At 38.7% G+C, this 26,154-nt stretch overlaps 1 protein-coding gene across 1 annotated transcript in view; it reads right to left on the reverse strand.

Moving 5' to 3' along the window:
• The window catches only part of STEAP1 (STEAP family member 1), a 265,974-nt gene that overhangs the window by 102,331 nt on the left and 137,489 nt on the right, over positions 1 to 26,154 (reverse strand). Inside the window, exons 3-4 of the mRNA XM_056519157.1 lie at positions 4,537 to 4,600; positions 248 to 390 (exon numbers count right to left, since the gene is read on the reverse strand). The gene's annotated coding sequence lies outside the window, so the exon portion shown is untranslated. The remainder of the gene's footprint in view (positions 1 to 247; positions 391 to 4,536; positions 4,601 to 26,154) is intronic.

Genomic DNA, 26,154 nt, shown 5'->3' on the forward strand with positions numbered 1-26,154 from the left:
GTAACATATATAAGGAGGGGTCTTTCCACCTCCTCAGTAAAACTGATTCTGAACACTGCTTGTGTCTGTGTCAAAGTAATTTCTCGACAAGCTCATGTATATTAATTAGAAACTCTGTGGCATCGCATTGAAGTCCCCTTGAAGACTTCCCAGCAATATATATATATATATATATATATATATATATATATATATATATATATATATATATACAGTATACTAGACAATAAAAGACATCCATAATCACCGCTGGGTATGAGACTCGATGCTCCTATTTGGAGAAAGCAGGCGGACCGGGGCTGCAGACATGTGTGGGCACTCAGAGCCTATCACCGGTAATTTTGCACAGTGTGCGCTTCTTCCGGCCTCACTTTACGTCATAGCACTGAGCTTTTTAAAAAAAAAAGGTGCACGTGTGTCAGTAATCACATAACCGCAACAGGTGAACATACAAAAAACAAAATATGCAGGATGTGAAAATATATACAAAAGTACTAAGAAGCCTAGCTATACTAGTACATACTTAAATAGAAATAAGAGGACAAAGAGAAATCATAAATATGGGGCCAAGTCCACTCTATCATTAAACCCGAGAGATCCCTGCGCATCAAGGCACATTATCCACATAGCTTCTGCCTGTAATAACCATGTGTTAAGGTCTAGAGTGGAAGTAGTGTGTTTGATAACTTCAATGCCATCAAATTGAACCCCTTCGATCTCACTATTATATATTTCTCTCATATGCTGGATAAACCGGGGAGCACCATTTCCAGTTTTAATGGAATAACTGTGCTCACGTACCCTGATCCTCAGCTGTCTAACTGTTTTTCCTATATGACAGTACATACAGCTGCACATTAGAAAATATACCACATGGGTTGTACGGCATGTAATACATTCGTGAACAGAACTAACTGTGTGTCCTAACTCAATAACATCTGAGTTAATATTATATTTACATTGTGGACAACTTCCACATTTTTTGTTCCCCTTTGGGGTAGGATTGATCAGCCAGTTCTTCTCACATTTTTCAGAAGCTCTTGAGTTCTTAATCAATAGTTCTCCCAGTGACCTATTTTTCCGGTAGGTTACTACAGGTTTTCTCATGGCTACATCTGAAAGATCACTGCCGCTTTCTATAATGTGCCAGTTCTTGTTAATCACAGTTTTCACAATAGAGTTCATAGCACTGTTCTTAAAGGCAAAAACAAATCATTTATTTAATTCTTCACTCATTTTTGAGCTATAGATAAGTCCATTTCTAGGAACCTCAGTCACTTTAATATAAGCATTATGAATAATATTTTCAGGGCAACCTCTTTTAATTAGCTGGGAGGAAAGTTAATCTGCTTGTTGTTTAAAAATAACAGGATCACTGTTGCTTCTCTTCAGCCTCAAAAACTGGCTATATGGGATTGAATCTTAGGATGAGAGCTGGAATAATGAAGAATGGTATTTTTGGCGATGGGTTTACGAAACCTTCTGTGTATATATCTTATAAAGTCACAAAACTCAACTTGTGAGCCTCCATATGACCTAGTAAGAAACATTAATTTGGTTAATGTTGTTAAGATGATTAATGAAATGGTCAAAAAGATTTTTGTCACCCTCCTAAACGATCAACACATCATCTACATAGCGCCAGAATGCCTTAATATCTTTCAAAAATGGATTAGCAGAACTATATATGTATTCTTTCTCAAAATGGGACACAAACAAATTTGCATATGAACATGACGTAGAGCTGCCCATAGCAGTCCCTGATATTGGTTTATACCAGTGGGATTTAAAGCAAAAAGTGTTGTGAATCAAAATGAAGTATAAAGCATTGCAGATTAAATCTATAAATGCTGCACTTTTATCAGCATTCTGCAGTATGGACCGGATTGCCTGTACACCCGCATCATGGGGTTGGTTTAGATGGATGGAGGGGCAAAAGGCGTTCAACCGTTTTTGTGTCCAAGACACCAGAAATCAAATTATCTCTCAAAAAGGATCTAAGTTGCTCTAAGATTCTATTAGTAGGGTCACTTTTCAATTCAACGTACACTTTCATATCTTCAAGTTGGCGGTACACTTCGTCATTATATTGTTGTGTGGACCAGATCTTAAGTGGGATCAGATGTTGCGTGGGAGATCTTAAGATCTGGATGGATCTTAAGATCTGGATGGGTACCAAGCCATCGGATGGCTATGTGTTCTTTTTGAGTAAGATTAACACTTCCTTGCGGATAAATCAAGGCTTTAATGTCTCTCATAACAGACTAATAAAAAATGTCTATGGGGCTACCAGCCACTATAGGAGGATTGAACGTGGACGGTTTCCCAGCTTGAAAGCAAGATGATTCCATACTATTGATGAAATGATGTATGTGGTACCTCAGCAGCAAATAGCGCTAGACCTTTAATACACTGTTGCTCGCTCGCTATTAGATCCTTAACAAGACAGAATCCCAATGGTCCAATGGTGCATGGGGAACAACTTTCATGCCTCTCAGATGATATTTGGGGGTGCACAGAAAAATATTTATGTAAATTGACTTTCCTCATCGCCTTATAAAAATCCACTTCAAAAGACGGAAGATCAAACTGTTCAATTATACCAGAAAGAGTCTCCTAGGACTGTATCCACCTTTTCCAGCCCACAGGAGCACCTGAAAGCTGAACTAATTTATGCAGGAAAGGTATCAACTGCCGAGCCGAGAAGTTTGTGATGAATCGAATTTACTGTAAGTTTGCTCATCTCTAATTTTAATAAATTGTTGTATCTAATAAATACCATATATTAACCTATACTGGACCAACTCTTATTTTCTTACTTTCAAATTGTACCTTGAGGACTAGTTTTATATAAATTATATTTATATACCTCCATACATTTTAATTATAGGCCTTTCTTGGGTAAAGGTAACACCTTTAACCTCAGGTACAATCTACCACTAAGTGAGCTATACAACTTTATAAATTTCCTTCCCAGTTTTATAACCCATGTGTTTAGTGCTCCTTAGATAATCTACCCCATTTTCCTTTTTCCTTATCTCTTCTCATCACTTTATCTCTTCCTATCACCCATTTTTATACGCTCCCACATTTTAACACTATTTATAATGAATATTTGGACACATCTAGAGTCCAAAAAGAAAATTATTGAGGATTTCTGCTTTTCTGAGAATGAACTCAGCCTAAATTCTACACAACCCTCTAACAACACTGAACACAGTCTGACAATACTCAATATTCAGAGGAAATTTTATGCAAAAGACTTAAACATCAATGGGAGGTTAAAAGTCTCCAACAATACTTAAATCTGGGACTAACCCCCAAAGGCCTCACTATCCAGAAATCACCTGCAAGTGATTTAAGTAACCCAGAATTCAATTTAAAATTGGATGCATTATTAAAAGAACAATCTGTGAGTATTGTCAGACTGGTTATAGAAAGAAGAGGAGAACTGGTTATAGAACTAGACAAAGAAATCAATCAAATGAAAACAGTTTTGGAAACATATACTATAGATGACGAATATAGAAAATATGAAAATTTAACTATGAAACGACTTGACAATCTTGAAAAAGAAATTACTCAGAAAACATCCAAAAAACTTTTGTGGCAAATTAATAAAACCAATACTGCCTCAACCAAATCTACAGATGCAATAGACAAAACATCACACCCACAATCAGAACAATCAGAACCCATATACAATATTCCTACACAGAATAAATTTGCTCCACTATGAGATTACAACAGAGATCATTTTTTAGGATGACAGCGATGGAGAAACCACCAATCACCAAATCCATACCACAGACCTACACACTATTACCACCAACACTATACACACAGATATTCACCCCAACCACACAGACAATATCACAACCAACACCACTCCTACCAACGGATTAAAATTTGCACCTTCCAAACCACTCAACAAATTCGATACATATATCGGCATAGAAAAATATGTAAGAAGACTATGTCTCAAAAAGTATTTTCTTAAACAACCTGTCACCACGCCCACCTCTCAATCCAAATTTAACCATACGTCATGTACCTTAAAATCAAAATTTTATCCCAAATATGAAGCCGGCCCAGACATTCTTATTTTTAAAAAAGCCATCGAAACCGACATCAGAAAATTAAAACCTAACTTAAAACACAGAAACATCACTCACGAAGAAAAAAAATGTCTATCTCTGAACTGCAGAGCAACAACGACATCACAATCCGCCCCGCTGACAAAGGGGGCGGTATTGTGATATTGGACACTGAAAAATACAATACAGAGTGTATCAGACAATTATCTGATACACAAACATATATCAAATTGAAGTCAGACCCTACGACCGACTACAGTAAAGAAATAAAAACTCTATGCGACGATGCTCTGCAGTCAGAGATCCTACTAACCAAAGAACATGAATCTATCTTGGGGACGCAGGAGAGACTTCCAGTCTTTTACTGCCTCCCCAAGATACGCAAAGACCCCCATAATCCCCCTGGTCGCCCAATAGTATCAGGTATAAATTCACTTACCTCTAACCTTTCTCAGCTCATCGACCGCCTTCTCCAACCCTTCGTGCAAACAACCAGATTTTACCTAAAAGACACAACTCAGGCAATTATGATTTTAGAAAGCATCACATGGAAACCAGACTATATCTTGGTTTCCCTAGATGTCAGTTCATTGTACACAATTATAAAACATGAAGACAGCCTTAGGGCCGTCAAACACTATTTGACGGAAGGGAATGTCCAACCCGAACAAATTGATTTTATTTTACATGCTATTAACTTCATTTTAACACACAACTATTTCTATTTTAACAATGAATTTTAAATATAAGCCACCGGCACCGCCATGGGTACAAGATTCGTGCCCAGTTATGCGAATTTATTTATGGCATCCTGGGAAGACCAACACATAACTCCCAAGATTGGCGCGGATCTCGTACTATGGCGGCGCTACATAGATGACATCCTTTTTATTTGGAAAGGGACACAAGACACGTTAGAAAATTTTATCCAGGAAATTAATAATAATACTTCAAATTTTTATTTTACCCCACAGATCAGCACTGGCACTTTAGAATTCTTAGATCTTTTAGTCACTATAGAACTACCAAAACTGATCTGTAGTACATACCATAAGCCAGTTGCGAAGAATAGTTTTATTCTTTTTAACAGTTGCCACTTACCAAGATGGCTTTTAAACGTCCCTATGGGTCAATATTGCCGATTAAAACGCAACTGTACCCTGGACTCAAAATTTAAAGAAGAAGCCCAAACTCATACAGACAAATTCCTGGATAAAAATTATCCCAAAAAGATTCTTGATATATCCTACAATAAGATATGCACCTTAGAGAGATCATCATTTTTTACTCCTAAATTTAATGACCACTCAAATACAAATGATGATCCTAAACTCATTTTACCTTTTAACAATGATCATAAGCAAATCGAAGCCATCATTAAGAAAAATGGACATTTCCTAACTAATGACAAAGTAATCGGCAAGGACATCCCCTCACATCCACCAATAGTCTACACTAAGGCCCCCAATCTGGGTATAAAAGTTGCCCCAAGCATTAAACAACCACCTGATACCAAATCTTCATCCACTTGGTTGCAGACTAAAGGGTTCCGCAGATGTGGAACTTGCACAGCCTGTAAAAACACAGATTTTCCGAGAAAAATCACAGAAATCACTTCCACCTCTAATCAATTTTCACACACAATCTCTGAATGCCTTACTTGTAAGAGCAAAGGCGTAATCTATTTGATACAATGCAATTGCGGTAAGCAGTATATAGGCCGCACTAAAAGACAATAAAAAATCTGTATCATTGAACACATGTACAATATAAGAAAAGATTTAAAATCTCACCTACTATCGTTACATTTTCTCGAACATCACAAACAGAATCCGTCCGAACTTTTTTTCACAGCCATACAGAGTGTACGAAGATGTTGGAGAGGCGGCGAATATATCACACGAATGTCAAAGGCTGAATCAAGAAAGATTTTCGAGTTCGACTCATTGGCACCAAGAGGACTTAATGCAGAACTCGAGATCTTCAGTTTCCTGTAGATCCTGGATCTGGCTCGCTCTCATGACCCATCACTGCCTGGTCGCATATCGACGCAGTGACGGTTCCTGGGAATGAGCCTATCCAAGAATTGCCTCTCATAAGACATGAATTTTATTTCTGCATATTTATTTACATACCTACATATATCTATTTTATTAGTATTTTTTTTTTATTTTTATCTTTATTCTTATTTTTTTATTTATTTATTTTTTATTTTTTTATTTTTATTGTTCATTTTTATTTTTATCTTTATTATTATTATTATTTCAATTTTTTTAATCTATATTTATTTTTATTTTATTTATCTCTAATTTTAAACATCACCATATATCACCATCCATTTTTTTATATTCAACACTATTCTTTATTATTTATTTATTATCTCCATTCCCTATATGTTTACAAATTTACATATATTTATCTATCAGTCCAAAACGTCCGTTATTATCTATAACCATATTTAACCTATATACATCCACATATTTGACATTACTCTATACAATCCATATCCACTCTATTATCACACCACCGATCCTTTTGGATTAATTTGATTCATCTTTGTGCATATGTATGTACATATATATGTACATGCTTGAAAAAAGCTCCATTGAGGGGCTGAAACGTCGCACTGTTTGACATGTGGAATAAATAAGTTATTTTTTTGGATATTTGGAGTGCCGCACCATTTTTTTGAAGTTATCAATTGGCTGTGATCGAGCCTGAGGAGCTGGCACCCGTCTACTGCGGTATAGTAGTGCTGCATTCTTTTTGAATATTTATGTACATATATATGTATGTGTGTAATATATATATATATATATATATTATTATATTATACTATCATTATATTCCATCTGTTATTTCCAAAAATTTAATATTTCTGTATCCATGATCTCCTCTTAATAATAATTATTTATAAGACCCTACATATGCAATTTTATGAATATATACCATCTTTATTTTTTATTTATATTTTAATTTCTTTCTCTTCTTATACCTATACCTACTTTCTCTTTTCTTTCTATTTTTCTGTTGCAGTCCAGTAACCATTTCTTTTAATCACCACCTGATTTCCAGGTTTTTACACCCACCCTAAACGATAATGACATCACAGTATAGACACCATAAATACTTCTATATTTTCCTCCCAACACATTCCTATTGCTACTGAAGAAAAGGCCCAAGGCCTTGAAACGCGTATAGCCATTCTATAATCTACTGTATATCGACATTCAGAATTAATTTGCCATTCCGGCATTTGCAACTGCTGGATGCCCTTTGTTCGGTGACCACCGCATCACGCAAGCAGTCAGCGCTCTGTTCAGACACGAGGACGCCATCCCAGATCACCACTCCCGCAACCAGCTCCGGAACACCCAGCAGCAAATCAGAGTCTTGGACATCTACTCTAATAGGCCAGACGCCAGCCGTGCCAGCCAGCCCACCCAACTGCCAGACAGGCACTTACCCATTTGTGCCGACTGCCCAGCCGTGCCAGCCTATCCTGTCCTGTTCCCTTCAGGAGCCGGTGAGTGGTGCTGTGCACCGAACCCTGTCACAAGCAGCCGTTCAGACTTAGTACGATATCCTAGTGCAGCGCTACATTGCACTTATACAGTCACCTACAATAACTTTGTATCACCTACCGATGACTGAGCTGTGATAATATTGCTACACTGTACTGCCACACGAACTGTGTCAATATTGTTACACTGCATTACTACAGCAACTCTGTATCCCCAATCTATGAATGGACTGTGATAACCTACCAGCTTATTATCACAGTATATTTTCACTTCAGTGCTGACTATTCTAAACATTTTGATTGAACTGTGACAAATTGATTAATAAGTGCTTCCACTGTACCACTCATGAACTGTATCCATAATCAACTGAATGAATTTCATCTATACTAGAGATTATTATCAATTGTTTCGATATACAGCATACCCCTACATTTTTTCCCATTTTTAATAATATTTTTATCACCATTTTTTCCATTCTTTTGGACCCCTATTCCCCATGCAAGGGCCCTGCTAGGGCTTTTAGGTTGTCCTTTATTATATATATATATATATTTTAATCAATTGTTGTATCTAATAAATACCATATATTAACCTATACTGAACCAACTCTTATTTTCTTACTTTCAAATTGTACCTTGAGGATTGGTTTTATATAAATTATATTTACATACCTCCATATATCTATAATATAGTTTCATTTTTTATTTTTTTATTAAAGTGGTTTAATTTACATTTGAAAACTGGCCACTAGGGGCCTCCCTCCTAGTGGCTGGCTGCAGGCTGTCGTGACGTCACGCTTGAATTCGGACCGATGTAGTCTAGCTGATTTTGTTGTAACACAAGAGCCACTAGTACCATTGCATGCGTTTTATGTGCCTCGGACCATTGTTGCATAAATGACAGATTATCCAGAAATTGTGGGGATCTTAAAAGCTCTAAGTCCTCTTGGTGCTCTATTACTATCAAGGTAGGCTTGCAAAGAATTAATAGTCCAAAACATCCGTGCTTCTCCTATCAGCTAGTGTCAAAATTAATTAATTGAATTTCATTGTGCGTATTGCAAGAGGCAAAGAACCCACACGCATTCTGTCTTCCCGTGTCCATATAAGTTTCGCTGTTGCCACTAGTAACCTCCATTTTTATAGCAGGGCTCTATATAATAGTTAACTCACCACTACAAACAAGTGTGCTCTATCCCGTAAGAACAAAGAGAAACAATACATAAGTGTGTAGAGGAGAGTAGAGATGGCGCAACTAATAAAGGGTTAAACGGGGGTTAACTTTAAAGCCGAGGTTATCAGTTTAGCAGACAGAGAAACACTTTTAAGAAGTGTTTCTCTGTCTGCTATGCTAATAACCCCTTTTGGCTCTGAAGTTAACCCCCGTTTAACCCTTTACTAGTGGTGCCGTCTCTACTCTCCTCTACACACGTGTATATATATATATATATATATATATATATATATATATATTAGTGTTTACAAAACATTGTTTAGATAGATTTTGCAAAATTACAACTCCCAGCATGCCCAGAAAGGATATGGATGTATGGGCATGCTGGGAGTTGTAGTTTTGAAATAGTTGGCACACACTGTTTGGAAAACACAGAGAAAAAAATATATGTATTTTCAAAACTGTGTGTTGCCTGCTGTTTCAAAACTACAACTCCCAGCATGCCCAGACATTCATATCCTTTCCGGGCATGCTGGGAGTTGTAATTTTGCACTGATATCTATCTCAGTGTTTATCAAACAATGTGTTGTAAGCTTTTTGTAAAACTACAGCTCCCAGCATGCCCTGGCAGTTTTGCAGCAGCTGGCGTCACACAGTTTGTAAAACACTGATATATATATAGAGAGAGATACGTACATTAGTGTTTACAAACAGTGTTTTCAATAAGTGTTTTCAATACAATGTTTGGAAAAAATATAAGTATAGTATGCAATTGCTATAAAGGTATACTCTTGGATATAAATGCGTATATATGTCTGTGTGTTTGGGGACAGTGGTAGGATGATGGGAGTGTGGTTAGGCTTCTTTCACACTGCTGTTAGCACATGGCAGTGGGCCGGTTGCCGGGGGAGCCCGGGGAAAGCAGGAGAAAAATGACTGCTTCTCCTGCTAATCCTATCTAAAAATAACGGCGCCAGGTGGCCCCCATAATAGTGAATGGGATCCGCCGGGACCCGTTGTTACCAATTGCTCCCCATCAAAAGAACAACCGTTAAATTCATCAGAAAATAAAGAGACTTTAAAGGGGTACTCCGCCCCTAGACATTTTATCCCCTATCCAAGGGATAGGGGATAAGATGTCAGATCGCCGCTGTCCCGCTGCTGGGGACCCCCGGGATTGCCGCTGCGGTACCCCACTGTCATTACTGCACAGAGCGAGTTCGCTCTGTGCGTAATGACGGGCGATACAGGGGACGGAGCAACGTGATGTCATGGCTCCGCCCCTCATGACATCACGACCCGCCCCCTTAATACAAGTCTATGGCAGGGGTGTGACGACACGCCACGCCCCCTCCCATAGACTCGTATTGAGGGGGGCAGGCCGTGACATCACAAGGGGCGGGGCCGTGACATAACGATGCTCCGGCCCCTGTACTGCCCGTCATTACTTGCAGAGCGAACTCGCTCTGTGCAGTAATGACAGCGGGTGCCGCAGTGGCAATCCCGGGGGTCCCCAGCAGCGGGACCGCAGCGATCTGACATCTTATCCCCTATCCTCTGGATAGGGGATAAGATGTCTAGGGGCGGAGTACCACTTTAACAGCCATTCTCGATGGGTAGCAATGGCAGTGTGTAAGGGGCCTTAGTGTGACGGTGATGGGAGTGAGAAAACTGGCAGGATGATGGAAGTCAGGCAGGTGGGAGGATCAGAGGGCGCAGCAGCACACGCACAGTAGCCAGTAAGACAGAGCGGGGAGGCGGAGGCAAGAAATGTATATTGAAGAGCCGGTTTGGAAATGTCCAGAGACCTGAGGGGAGGAGCGGACGCAAATTTGTCAGGAACTCCATCACACCACCCTCACCACCTTAGGATCAGACGCGATGGTGCCCTCTGCCACAAAGAGCAGTGGCTGCTTGTAGTGGTGATGAGTAGCAGGCATGCCGTGTCATATCACGCACTGGTTCAGAACCTCAATATTACAACACCATTTTGTAAAAGTTGGGGGCATCTGTTTCTACGCATTGCACTTTTTGGTAAAAACGACACACTATCTCTGTTTTGTAGGCCCATACGGTTACAACAATACCCAATTTAAAGAGTTTTTTATTTACTAAAGTTTTTGTACAAAAATGAGTATGCTTAAAATTGTACTGTTCTGATCCCTATAACCTTTTTATTTATTCTTTTATTTTTCTGTATATGGGGATGTATGAGGGTCATTTCTTGCGCTGTGATTTGTAGTTTTTATCGGTACCATTTTTGTTTTAATGGGACTTTTCAATTGCTTTTTAGATATTTTTTATGGTATTTAAAGTGACAAAAAATTTGCTAATCTGGTTAGTGCACTATTACGACTTTTGGAGCCCCACTTTTAATTTTGCCTAGGGCCACGCTAAGCCTAAAACTGGCCCTGACTTCACCCCTTCTGTAGTTTACCAAGCTTTGACTTGACCTGTGGGGTACTCGACTTTAAGATCCGTGGCTGCGTTGTAGACTTTAGGCCTCTTTAGGACTCCAGACACACAAATAGGACTTAGTAAAAAAAAGGGAGAAGTACACCATGTAGCGCACACCCAATGAATGTACAATAAATCTTAGAAAGTGCATAAATCACTTTGCACAAGAAACCCCCATATAAACATGCCCTCCCAATACAGGGGGAGCCAGGACACCTGTATAAATATATAAGTTCTAACACCGCTTCTAAATATACATTCAAATAAGAAGATAGTTCAATATCTATACAATCTGCATATGTTACCATAGACTCCTTGCCAAATACAATATACAACCTGATTAAAGGGAAATCCCCAAGTATAGCAGACAGGAGGCTGGGAAATGCAAGAATCAAGAAGCAATGTAACGAAAGATCCCTATACAGGTATCCCCCTGAACCCCACGCATTCCGTCACCTACTGGTGACTTCCTCAGGGGTGTTAACACTTTGAAAAAAAGCAAACAGTAAAGTTGCCATATGCTGCAATGCTTTCATCCATTTGTCCTTCTACACCTATTTTCCCAAACCATCCTACACTCATACTGTTCTCATGTCACCAAGCTATTGGATTACCTTGCGCAAATATTATGGATTATAAAAGGGTAGCAGCATAAGGGAAAATTACACATTTTGAACAGAAAAACCCATTTGAGTTTTTAAGTTCAAAATACAGGCATACCTCCACCCCTTCAGCCTGCCTATCCATCTCCAAAAATTGCCTTTTAAAAATTATGCGCTCCTCTTTTGCTTTGAAAAAAAGCAAACAGTAAAGTTGCTATATGCTGCCATCCTTTCATATATTTGTCCTTCCACACCTATTTTCCCAAACCATGCTACACTCATACAGTTCTTACGTCACCAAGTTATCTGACTACCTGTCCTAATAATTATGGATTATAAAAGAGTAGCAGCATAAGGGAAAATGAAACATTTTGAACCCAAAAACCAATGATGATTTTCAGGTTCAAAATGCAGGCCTCCTTCTCCCCTTCAGCCTGCATGACCATCTCCAAAATTGGCCTTTTTACTCATTTTAAACTCATCCTTTGCTTTGAAAAAAGGAAACAGGACAATTTCCATATACTGCCATCCTTTTATCCATTCGTCCTTCTAAACCCATTTTCCCAAACATTCTACACTCATACTGTTATGTTGTTAAGTCATCGGACTACTGGCCCAAAAATTATGGATTATAAAAGGGTAGCAGCATAAGGGAAAATTACACATTTTAAACCTAAAAACCCAGTTGGGTTTTAAAGTTGAAAATACAGACCTACTTCCTCCCCTTCAGCCTGCTTGTCCATCTCCAAAAATAGCCTTTTTAAAACCTATACGCTCATCTTTTGCTTAAAAAAAGCAAACAGTAAAGTTGCCATATGATGATATCCTTTCATCCATTTGTCCTTCTACACCTATTTTCCCAAACCATCCTACACTCATACTGTTTTCATGTCGCCAAGCTATCGGACTACCTGGCCCAAAAATTATGGATTATAAATGGGTAGCAGCATAAGGGAAAATTACACATTTTGAACCCAAAAACCCATTTGAGTTTTTCAGTTCAAAATACAGGCCTACCTCCTCCCCTTCAGCCTGCCTGTCCATCTCCAAAAAATAGCCTTTTCAACAATTATACGCTCCTCTTTTGCTTTGGAAAAAAAAAGCAAACAATAAAGTTGCCATATGCTGCCATCCTTCTATCCATTTGATCTTTTACACCTATTTTCCCAAAAATTCCTACACTCATACTGTTTTCATGACGCCAAGTTATCGGTAAACCTGGCCCGAAAATATAGACTATACAAGGGTAGCAGCATCCGGAAAATTACACATTTTAAACGAAAAGCCCATTTGAGTTTTTAAGTTCAAAATACAGGCCTAGCTCCTCCCCATCAGCCTGCCTGTCCATCTCCAAAAATAGCCTTTTTAACAATTATATGCTCCTCTTTTGCTTTGAAAAAAAGCAAACAATAAAGTTGCCATATGCTGCCATCCTTCTATCCATTCATCTTTCTACACCTATTTTCCCCCCAAAAAAATCCTACACTCATACTGTTTTCATATCACCAAGTTATCGGTCTACCTGGCCAAAAAATATAGATTATACAAGGGTAGCAGCATAACGGAAAATTACACATTTTAAACCCAAAAACCCATTTGAGTTTTTAAGTTAAAAATATAGGCCTACCTCCTCCCCTTCAGCCTGCCTGTCCATCTCCAAAAATAGCCTTTTTAACTATAATACGGTCCTATTTTGCTTTGAAAAAAAGCAAACAATAAAGTTGCCAAATGCTGCCATCCTTCTATTCATTCGTCCTTCTACACCTATTTTCCCCAAAAATCCTACACTCATACTGTTTTCATGTTGTCAAGTTATCGGCCTACCTGGCCCAAAAATATAGATTATACAAGGGTAGCAGCATAAGGAAAAATTACTCATTTTGAACCCAAAAACCCATTTGAGTTTTTAAGTTGAAAACACAGGCCTACCTCCTCCCCTTCAGCCTGCCTGTCCATCTCCAAAATAGCCTTTTTTTTTAAACTATACGCTCCTCTTTTGCTTTGGAAAAAAAGCAAACAGTAAAGTTGCCATATGCTGCCATCCATTCATACATTTGCCCTTCTACACCTATTTTCTCAAACCATCCTACACTTATACTGTTCTCATGTCTCCAAGCTATCGGACTACCTGGCCCAAAAATTATGGGTAATAAAAGGGTAGCATAAGGGAAAATTACACATTTTGAACAGAAAAACGCATTTGAGTTTTAAAGTTCAAAATACAGGCCTACCTTCACCCCTTCAGCCTGCCTGTCCATCTCCAAAAATAGCCTTTTAAAAATTATGCGCTCCTCTTTTGCTTTGAGAAAAAGCAAACAATAAAGTTGCCATATGCTGCCATCCTTTTATTCATTCGTCCATTTTACACCTATTTTCCCAAAAAATCCTACACTCAAGCTGTTTTCATGTTGCCAAGTTATCGGTCTACCTGCCCAAAAATATAGATTATACAAGAGTAGCAGCAGAAGGGAAAATTAAACATTTTGAACCTATAAACCCATTTGAGTTTTTAAGTTTAAACTACAGGCCTACCTCCTCCCCTTCAGCCAGCGTGTCCATCTCCATTCGTCCTTCTACCCATATTTTCCCCAAAATTCCAACACTCACACTGTTTTCATGTCGCTAAGCTATCGGACTACCTGGTTCAAATATTATGGGTTATTAAAGGGTAGCAACATAAGGGAAAATCACAAATTTTTAACCCAAAAACCCATTTGAGTTTTTAAGTTCAAAACACAGGCCTACCTCCTCCCCTTCAGACTGCCTGTCCATCTTCAAAAATAGCCTTTTAACAATTATACGCTCCTATTTTGCTTTGGAAAAAGATAGCAAACAATAAAGTTGCCAATTGCTGTCATCCTTCTATCCATTCATCCTTCCACACCTATTTTCCCAAAAATTCCAACACTCATACTGTTTTCATGTCGCCAAGTTATTGGTCTACCTGGCACAAAAATATAGATTTTACAAAGGTAGCAGCATAAGGGGAAATTTTACATTTTGAACCCAAAAACCCATTTGAGTTTTTAAGTTCAAAATACAGGCCTACCTCCTCCCCTTCAGCCTGCCTGTCCATCTCCAAAAATTGCCTTTTTGGCTATTATAAGCTCCTCTTTTGCTTTAAAAAAAAGAAAGCAAACAATAAAGTCGCCATATGCTGCAATCCTTCTATCCATTCGTCCTTCTACCCCTATTTTCCCCAAAATTCCAATACTCACACTGTTTTCATGTCGCCAAGCTATCGGACTACCCGGCCCAAAAATATAGATTATACAACGGTAGCAGCATAAGGGGAAATTATACATTTTGAACCCAAAAACCCAATTGAGATTTTAAGATCAAAATACAGGCCTACCTCCTCCCCTTCAGTCTGCCTATCCATCTCCAAAAATAGCCTTTTTAACAATTATACGCTCCTCTTTTGCTTTGAAAAAAAGCAAACCGTAAAAATGGCATATGCTGATATCCTTTCATCCATTAGTCCTTCTACTCCTATTTTCCCAAACCATCCTACACTCATACTGTTTTCATATCGCCAAGCTATTGGATTACCTGGCGCAAAAACTATGGATTATAAAAGGGTAGCAGCATAAGGTAAAATTACACATTTTGAACCCAAAAACCCATTTGAGTTTTTAAGTTCAAAATACAGGCCTACCTCCTCCCCTTCTGCCTGCCTATCCATCTCCAAAAATAGCCTTTTTAACAACTATACGCTCTTCTTTTGCTTTGAAAAAAAAGCAAACCGTAAAAATGCCATATGCTGATATCCTTTCATCCATTAGTCCTTCTACTCCTATTTTCCCAAACCATCCTACACTCATACTGTTTTCATATCGCCAAGCTATTGGATTACCTGGCGCAAAAACTATGGATTATAAAAGGGTAGAAGCATAAGGTAAAATTACACATTTTGAACCCAAAAACCCATTTGAGTTTTTAAGTTCAAAATACAGGCCTACCTCCACCGCTTCAGCCTGCCTGTCCATCTCCAAAAGTAGCCTTTTTGGCTATTATATGCTCCTCTTTTGCTTTGAAAAAAAGAAAGCAAACAATAAAGTTGCCATATAATGCAATCCTTCTATCCATTCGTCCTTCTACCCCTATTTTCCCCAAAATTCCAACACTCACACTGTTTTCATATCGCCAAGCTCTCGGACTACCTGGCCCAAAAACTATGGATTATAAAAGGGTAGCAGCATAAGGTAAAATTACACATTTTGAACCCAAAAACCCATATGAGTTTTTAAGTTCAAAATACAGGCCTACCTCCACCCCTTCAGCCTGCCTGTCCATCTCCAAAAATAACCTTTTTAACAATTATACGCTCCTCATTTGCTTTGAGAAAAAGCAAACAATAAAGTTGCCATATGCTGCCATCCTTCTATCCATTCGTCCTTTTACACCCATTTCCCCAAAAAATCAAACACTCATACTGTTTTCATGTCGCCGAGTTATCAGTCTACCTGGCCCCAAAATATAGATTATACAAGGGTAGCAGCATAAAGGGAAATTATACATTTTGAACCCAAAAACAACCCATTTAAGTTTTTAAGTTCAAAACACAGGCCTACCTCCTCCCCTTCAGCCTGCCTGTCCATCTCCAAAAATAGCCTTTTTGGCTATTATACGCTCCTCTTTTGCTTTGAAAAAAAGAAAGCAAACAATAAGGTTGCCATATGCTGCAATCCTTCTATCCATTCGTCCTTCTACCCCTATTTTTCCCAAAATTCCAACACTCACACTGTTTTCATGTCGCCAAGCTATCGGACTACCTGGCCCAAAAACAATGGATTATAAAAGGGTAGCAGCATAAGGTAAAATTACACATTTTGAACCCAAAAACCGATATGAGTTTTTAAGTTCAAAATAAAGGCCTACCTCCTCCCCTTCAGCCTGCCTGTCCATCTCCAAAAATAGCCTTTTTGGCTATTATATGCTCCTCTTTTGCTTTGAAAAAAAGAAAGCAAACAATAAAGTTGTCATATGCTGCAATCCTTCTATCCATTCGTCCTTCTACCCCTATTTTCCCCAAAATTTCAACACTCACTCTGTTTTCATGTCGCCAAGCTATCGGACTGCCTGGCCCAAAAACTATAGATTATACAAGGGTAGCAGCATAAGGGGAAATTATGAATTTTGAACACAAAAACCCATTTGAGTTTTTGAGTTCAAAATACAGGCCTACCTCCTCCCCTTCAGCCTGCCTATCCATCTCCAAAAAAAGCCTTCTTAACAACTATACGCTCCTCTTTTGCTTTGAAAAAAAAGCAAACTGTAAAAATGCCATATGCTGATATCATAGTTACATAGTTACATAGTTACATAGTTAGTACGGTCGAAAAAAGACATATGTCCATCAAGTTCAACCAGGGAATTAAGGGGTAGGGGTGTGGCGCGATATTGGGGAAGGGATGAGATTTTATATTTCTTCATAAGCATTAATCTTATTTTGTTCCAGGAATGTATCTAATCCTGTTTTAAAGCTGTTAATTGTTCCTGCTGTGACCAGTTCCTGAGGTAGACCGTTCCATAAATTCACAGTCCTCACGGTAAAGAAGGCGTGTCGCCCCTTGAGACTAAACTTTTTTTTCTCCAGACGGAGGGAGTGCCCCCTCGTCCTTTGGGGGGGTTTAACCTGGAACAGTTTTTCTCCATATTTTTTGTATGGGCCATTAATATACTTATATACGTTTATCATATCCCCCCTTAAACGTCTCTTCTCAAGACTAAACAATTGTAACTCCTTTAATCGCTCCTCATAGCTAAGATGTTCCATGCCCCATATCCTTTCATCCATTTGTCCTTCTACTCCTATTTTCCCAAACCATCCTACACTCATACTGTTTTCATGTCGCCAAGCTATTGGATTACCTGGTGCAAAAACTATGGATTATAAAAGGGTAGCAGCATAAGGTAAAATTACACATTTTGAACCCAAAAACCCATTTGAGTTTTTAAGTTCAAAATGCAGGTCTACCTCTACCCCTTCAGCCTGCCTGTCCATCTCCAAATATAGCCTTTTTGGCTATTATAAGCTCCTCTTTCGCTTTGAAAAAAAGAAAGCAAGCAATAAAGTTGCCATATGCTGCAATCCTTCTATCCATTCGTCCTTCTACCCCTATTTTCCCCAAAATTCAAACAATCACACTGTTTTCATGTCGCCAAGCTATCGGACTACCTGGCCCAAAAACTATGGATTATAAAAGGGTAGCAGCATAAGGTAAAATTACACATTTTGAACCCAAAAATCCATTTGAGTTTTTAAGTTCAAAATACAGGCCTACCTCCACCCCTTCAGCCTGCCTGTCCATCTCCAAAAATAACCTTTTTAACAATTATACGCTCCTCATTTGCTTTGAGAAAAAGCAAACAATAAAGTTGCCATATGCTGCCATCCTTCTATCCATTCGTCCTTTTACACCTATTTCCCCAAAAAATCAAACACTCATACTGTTTTCATGTCGCCGAGTTATCAGTCTACCTGGCCCAAAAATATAGATTATACAAGGGTAGCAGCATAAGGGGAAATTATACATTTTGAACCCAAAAACCCATTTGAGTTTTTAAGTTCAAAATACAGGCCTACCTCCTCCCCTTCAGCCTGCCTGTCCATCTCCAAAAATTGCCTTTTTGGCTATTATAAGCTCCTCTTTTGCTTTGAAAAAAAGAAAGCAAACAAAAAAGTCGCCATATGCCGCAATCCTTCTATCCATTCGTCCTTCTACCCCTATTTTCCCCAAAATTCCAACACTCACACTGTTTTCATGTCGCCAAGCTATCGGACTACCTGGCCCAAAAATATAGATTATACAAGGGTAGCAGCATAAGGGGAAATTATGAATTTTGAACACAAAAACCCATTTGAGATTTTGAGTTCAAAATACAGGCCTACCTCCTCCCCTTCAGCCTGCCTGTCCATCTCCAAAAATAGCCTTTTTGGCTATTATAAGCTCCTCTTTCGCTTTGAAAAAAAGAAAGCAAACAATAAAGTTGCCATATACTGCAATCCTTCTATCCATTCGTCCTTCTACCCCTATTTTCCCCAAAATTTCAACACTCACACTGTTTTCATGTCGCCAAGCTATCGGACTACCTGGCTCAAAAACTAAAGATTATACAAGGGTAGCGGCATAAGGGAAAATTATGAATTTTAAACACAAAAACCCATTTGAATTTTTGAGTTCAAAATACAGGCCTACCTCCTCCCCTTCAGCCTGCCTGTCCATCTCCAAAAATAGCATTTTTTGCTATTATACGCTCCTCTTTTGCTTTGAAAAAAAGAAAGCAAACAATAAAGTGTCCATATGCTGCAATCCTTCTATCCATTCGTCCTTCTACCCCTATTTTTCCCAAAATTCCAACACTCACACTGTTTTCATGTCGCCAAGCTATCGGACTACCTGGCCCAAAAATATAGATTATACAAGGGTAGCAGCATAAGGGGAAATTATACATTTTGAATCCAAAAACCCATTTGAGTTTTTAAGTTCAAAATACAGGCCTACCTCCTCCCCTTCAGCCTGCCCGTCCATCTCCAAAAATAGCCTTTTTGGCTATTATACGCTCCTCTTTTGCTTTGAAAAAAAGAAAGCAAACAATAAAGTTGCCATATGCTGCAATCCTTCTATCCATTCATCCTTCTACCCCTATTTTCCCCAAAATTTCAACACTCACTCTGTTTTCATGTCGCCAAGCTATCGGACTGCCTGGCCCAAAAACTATAGATTATACAAGGGTAGCAGCATAAGGGAAAATTATGAATTTTAAACACAAAAACCCATTTGAATTTTTGAGTTCAAAATACAGGCCTACCTCCTCCCCTTCAGCCTGCCTGTCCATCTCCAAAAATAGCCTTTTTGGCTATTATACGCTCCTCTTTTGCTTTGAAAAAAAGAAAGCAAACAATAAAGTGTCCATATGCTGCAATCCTTCTATCCATTCGTCCTTCTACCCCTATTTTCCCCAAAATTTCAACACTCACTCTGTTTTCATGTCGCCAAGCTATCGGACTGCCTGGCCCAAAAACTATAGATTATACAAGGGTAGCAGCATAAGGGAAAATTATGAATTTTGAACACAAAAACCCATTTGAGTTTTTGAGTTCAAAATACAGGCCTACCTCCTCCCCTTCAGCCTGCATATCCATCTCCAAAAATAGCCTTTTTAACAACTATACGCTCCTCTTTTGCTTTGAAAAAAAAGCAAACCGTAAAAATGCCATATGCTGATATCCTTTCATCCATTTGTCCTTCTACTCCTATTTTCCCAAACCATCCTACAGTCATACTGTTTTCATGTCGCCAAGCTATTGGATTACCTGGCGCAAAAACTATGGATTATAAAAGGGTAGCAGCATAAGGTAAAATTACACATTTTGAACCCAAAAACCGATATGAGTTTTTAAGTTCAAAATACAGGCCTACCTCCACCCCTTCAGCCTGCCTGTCCATCTCCAAATATAGCCTTTTTGGCTATTATAAGCTCCTCTTTTGCTTTGAAAAAGAAGAAAGCAAGCAATAAAGTTGCCATATGCTGCAATCCTTCTATCTATTCGTCCTTCTACCCCTATTTTCCCCAAAATTCAAACACTCACACTGTTTTCATGTCGCCAAGCTATCGGACTACCTTGCCCAAAAACTATGGATTATAAAAGGGTAGCAGCATAAGGTAAAATTACACATTTTGAACCCTAAAATACATTTGAGTTTTTAAGTTCAAAATACAGGCCTACCTCCAACCCTTCAGCCTGCCTGTCCATCTCCAAAAATAACCTTTTTAACAATTATACGCTCCTCATTTGCTTTGAGAAAAAGCAAACAATAAAGTTGCCATATGCTGCAATCCTTCTATCCATTCGTCCTTTTACACCTATTTCCCCAAAAAATCAAACACTCATACTGTTTTCATGTCGCCGAGTTATCAGTCTACCTGGCCCAAAAATATAGATTATACAAGGGTAGCAGCATAAGGGGAAATTATACATTTTGAACCCAAAAACCCATTTGAGTTTTTAAGTTCAAAATACAGGCCTACCTCCTCCCCTTCAGCCTGCCTGTCCATCTCCAAAAATTGCCTTTTTGGCTATTATAAGCTCCTCTTTTGCTTTGAAAAAAAGAAAGCAAACAAAAAAGTCGCCATATGCCGCAATCCTTCTATCCATTCGTCCTTCTACCCCTATATTCCCGAAAATTCCAACACTCACACTGTTTTCATGTCGCCAAGCTATCGGACTACCTGGCCCAAAAATATAGATTATACAAGGGTAGCAGCATAAGGGGAAATTATGAATTTTGAACACAAAAACCCATTTGAGTTTTTGAGTTCAAAATACAGGCCTACCTCCTGCCCTTCAGCCTGCCTGTCCATCTCCAAAAATAGCCTTTTTGGCTATTATAAGCTCCTCTTTCACTTTGAAAAAAAGAAAGCAAACAATAAAGTTGCCATATGCTGCAATCCTTCTATCTATTCGTCCTTCTACCCCTATTTTCCCCAAAATTTCAACACTTACACTGTTTTCATGTCGCCAAACTATCGGACTACCTGGCTCAAAAACTATAGATTATACAAGGGTAGCAGCATAAGGGAAAATTATGACTTTTGAACACAAAAACCCATTTGAATTTTTGAGTTCAAAATACAGGCCTACCTCCTCCCCTTCAGCCTGCCTATCCATCTCCAAAAATAGCCTTTTTTACAACTATACGCTCTTCTTTTGCTTTGAAAAAAAAGCAAACCGTAAAAATGCCATATGCTGATATCCTTTCAACTATTTGTCCTTCTACTTCTATTTTCCCAAACCATCCTACACTCATACTGTTTTCATGTCGCCAAGCTATTGGATTACCTGGCGCAAAAACTATGGATTATAAAAGGGTAGCAGCATAAGGTAAAATTACACATTTTGAACCCAAAAACCCATTTGAGTTTTTAAGTTCAAAATACAGGCCTACCTCCACCCCTTCAGCTTGCCTGTCCATCTCCAAATGTAGCCTTTATGGCTATTATATGCTCCTCTTTTGCTTTGAAAAAAAGAAAGAAAACAATAAAGTTGCCATATGCTGCAATCCTTCTATCCATTCGTCCTTCTACCCCTATTTTCCCCAAAATTCCAACACTCACACTGTTTTCATGTCGCCAAGCTCTCGGACTACCTGGCCCAAAAACTATGGATTATAAAAGGGTAGCAGCATAAGGTAAAATTACACATTTTGAACCCAAAAACCCATTTGAGTTTTTAAGTTCAAAATACAGGCCTACCTCCACCCCTTCAGCCTGCCTGTCCATCTCCAAAAATAACCTTTTTAACAATTATACGCTCCTCATTTGCTTTGAGAAAAAACTAACAATAAAGTTGCCATATGCTGCCATCCTTCTATCCATTCGTCCTTTTACACCCATTTCCCCAAAATATCAAACACTCATACTGTTTTCATGTCGCCGAGTTATCAGTCTACCTGGCCCTAAAATATAGATTATACAAGGGTAGCAGCATAAGGGGAAATTATACATTTTGAACCCAAAAACCCATTTGAGTTTTTAAGTTCAAAATACAGGCCTACCTCCTCCCCTTCAGCCTGCCTGTCCATCTCCAAAAATTGCCTTTTTGGCTATTATAAGCTCCTCTTTTGCTTTGAAAAAAAGAAAGCAAACAAAAAAGTCGCCATATGCCGCAATCCTTCTATCCATTCGTCCTTCTACCCCTATTTTCCCCAAAATTCCAACACTCACACTGTTTTCATGTCGCCAAGCTCTCGGACTACCTGGCCCAAAAATATAGATTATACAAGGGTAGCAGCATAAGGGGAAATTATACATTTTGAACCCAAAAACAACCCATTTAAGTTTTTAAGTTCAAAACACAGGCCTACCTCCTCCCCTTCAGCCTGCCTGTCCATCTCCAAAAATAGCCTTTTTGGCTATTATACGCTCCTCTTTTGCTTTGAAAAAAAGAAAGCAAACAATAAAGTTGCCATATGCTGCAATCCTTCTATCCATTCGTCCTTCTACCCCTATTTTTCCCAAAATTCCAACACTCACACTGTTTTCATGTCGCCAAGCTATCGGACTACCTGGCCCAAAAACAATGGATTATAAAAGGGTAGCAGCATAAGGTAAAATTACACATTTTGAACCCAAAAACCGATATGAGTTTTTAAGTTCAAAATAAAGGACTACCTCCTCCCCTTCAGCCTGCCTGTCCATCTCCAAAAATAGCCTTTTTGGCTATTATATGCTCCTCTTTTGCTTTGAAAAAAAGAAAGCAAACAATAAAGTTGTCATATGCTGCAATCCTTCTATCCATTCGTCCTTCTACCCCTGTTTTCCCCAAAATTTCAACACTCACTCTGTTTTCATGTCGCCAAGCTATCGGACTGCCTGGCCCAAAAACTATAGATTATACAAGGGTAGCAGCATAAGGGGAAATTATGAATTTTGAACACAAAAACCCATTTGAGTTTTTGAGTTCAAAATACAGGCCTACCTCCTCCCCTTCAGCCTGCCTATCCATCTCCAAAAAAAGCCTTCTTAACAACTATACGCTCCTCTTTTGCTTTGAAAAAAAAGCAAACTGTAAAAATGCCATATGCTGATATCCTTTCATCCATTTGTCCTTCTACTCCTATTTTCCCAAACCATCCTACACTCATACTGTTTTCATGTCGCCAAGCTATAGGATTACCTGGCGCAAAAACTATGGATTATAAAAGGGTAGCAGCATAAGGTAAAATTACACATTTTGAACCCAAAAACCCATTTGAGTTTTTAAGTTCAAAATACAGGCCTACCTCTACCCCTTCAGCCTGCCTGTCCATCTCCAAATATAGCCTTTTTGGCTATTATAAGCTCCTCTTTCGCTTTGAAAAAAAGAAAGCAAGCAATAAAGTTGCCATATGCTGCAATCCTTCTATCCATTCGTCCTTCTACCCCTATTTTCCCCAAAATTCAAACAATCACACTGTTTTCATGTCGCCAAGCTATCGGACTACCTGGCCCAAAAACTATGGATTATAAAAGGGTAGCAGCATAAGGTAAAATTACACATTTTGAACCCAAAAATCCATTTGAGTTTTTAAGTTCAAAATACAGGCCTACCTCCACCCCTTCAGCCTGCCTGTCCATCTCCAAAAATAACCTTTTTAACAATTATACGCTCCTCATTTGCTTTGAGAAAAAGCAAACAATAAAGTTGCCATATGCTGCCATCCTTCTATCCATTCGTCCTTTTACACCTATTTCCCCAAAAAATCAAACACTCATACTGTTTTCATGTCGCCGAGTTATCAGTCTACCTGGCCCAAAAATATAGATTATACAAGGGTAGCAGCATAAGGGGAAATTATACATTTTGAACCCAAAAACCCATTTGAGTTTTTAAGTTCAAAATACAGGCCTACCTCCTCCCCTTCAGCCTGCCTGTCCATCTCCAAAAATTGCCTTTTTGGCTATTATAAGCTCCTCTTTTGCTTTGAAAAAAAGAAAGCAAACAAAAAAGTCGCCATATGCCGCAATCCTTCTATCCATTCGTCCTTCTACCCCTATATTCCCGAAAATTCCAACACTCACACTGTTTTCATGTCGCCAAGCTATCGGACTACCTGGCCCAAAAATATAGATTATACAAGGGTAGCAGCATAAGGGGAAATTATGAATTTTGAACACAAAAACCCATTTGAGTTTTTGAGTTCAAAATACAGGCCTACCTCCTGCCCTTCAGCCTGCCTGTCCATCTCCAAAAATAGCCTTTTTGGCTATTATAAGCTCCTCTTTCACTTTGAAAAAAAGAAAGCAAACAATAAAGTTGCCATATGCTGCAATCCTTCTATCTATTCGTCCTTCTACCCCTATTTTCCCCAAAATTTCAACACTTACACTGTTTTCATGTCGCCAAACTATCGGACTACCTGGCTCAAAAACTATAGATTATACAAGGGTAGCAGCATAAGGGAAAATTATGACTTTTGAACACAAAAACCCATTTGAATTTTTGAGTTCAAAATACAGGCCTACCTCCTCCCCTTCAGCCTGCCTATCCATCTCCAAAAATAGCCTTTTTTACAACTATACGCTCTTCTTTTGCTTTGAAAAAAAAGCAAACCGTAAAAATGCCATATGCTGATATCCTTTCAACCATTTGTCCTTCTACTTCTATTTTCCCAAACCATCCTACACTCATACTGTTTTCATGTCGCCAAGCTATTGGATTACCTGGCGCAAAAACTATGGATTATAAAAGGGTAGCAGCATAAGGTAAAATTACACATTTTGAACCCAAAAACCCATTTGAGTTTTTAAGTTCAAAATACAGGCCTACCTCCACCCCTTCAGCTTGCCTGTCCATCTCCAAATGTAGCCTTTATGGCTATTATATGCTCCTCTTTTGCTTTGAAAAAAAGAAAGAAAACAATAAAGTTGCCATATGCTGCAATCCTTCTATCCATTCGTCCTTCTACCCCTATTTTCCCCAAAATTCCAACACTCACACTGTTTTCATGTCGCCAAGCTCTCGGACTACCTGGCCCAAAAACTATGGATTATAAAAGGGTAGCAGCATAAGGTAAAATTACACATTTTGAACCCAAAAACCCATTTGAGTTTTTAAGTTCAAAATACAGGCCTACCTCCACCCCTTCAGCCTGCCTGTCCATCTCCAAAAATAACCTTTTTAACAATTATACGCTCCTCATTTGCTTTGAGAAAAAACTAACAATAAAGTTGCCATATGCTGCCATCCTTCTATCCATTCGTCCTTTTACACCCATTTCCCCAAAATATCAAACACTCATACTGTTTTCATGTCGCCGAGTTATCAGTCTACCTGGCCCTAAAATATAGATTATACAAGGGTAGCAGCATAAGGGGAAATTATACATTTTGAACCCAAAAACCCATTTGAGTTTTTAAGTTCAAAATACAGGCCTACCTCCTCCCCTTCAGCCTGCCTGTCCATCTCCAAAAATTGCCTTTTTGGCTATTATAAGCTCCTCTTTTGCTTTGAAAAAAAGAAAGCAAACAAAAAAGTCGCCATATGCCGCAATCCTTCTATCCATTCGTCCTTCTACCCCTATTTTCCCCAAAATTCCAACACTCACACTGTTTTCATGTCGCCAAGCTCTCGGACTACCTGGCCCAAAAATATAGATTATACAAGGGTAGCAGCATAAGGGGAAATTATACATTTTGAACCCAAAAACAACCCATTTAAGTTTTTAAGTTCAAAACACAGGCCTACCTCCTCCCCTTCAGCCTGCCTGTCCATCTCCAAAAATAGCCTTTTTGGCTATTATACGCTCCTCTTTT

Source organism: Hyla sarda, chromosome 5, assembly GCF_029499605.1.
Source record: "Hyla sarda isolate aHylSar1 chromosome 5, aHylSar1.hap1, whole genome shotgun sequence".
Lineage (NCBI taxonomy): Eukaryota > Metazoa > Chordata > Amphibia > Anura > Hylidae > Hyla > Hyla sarda.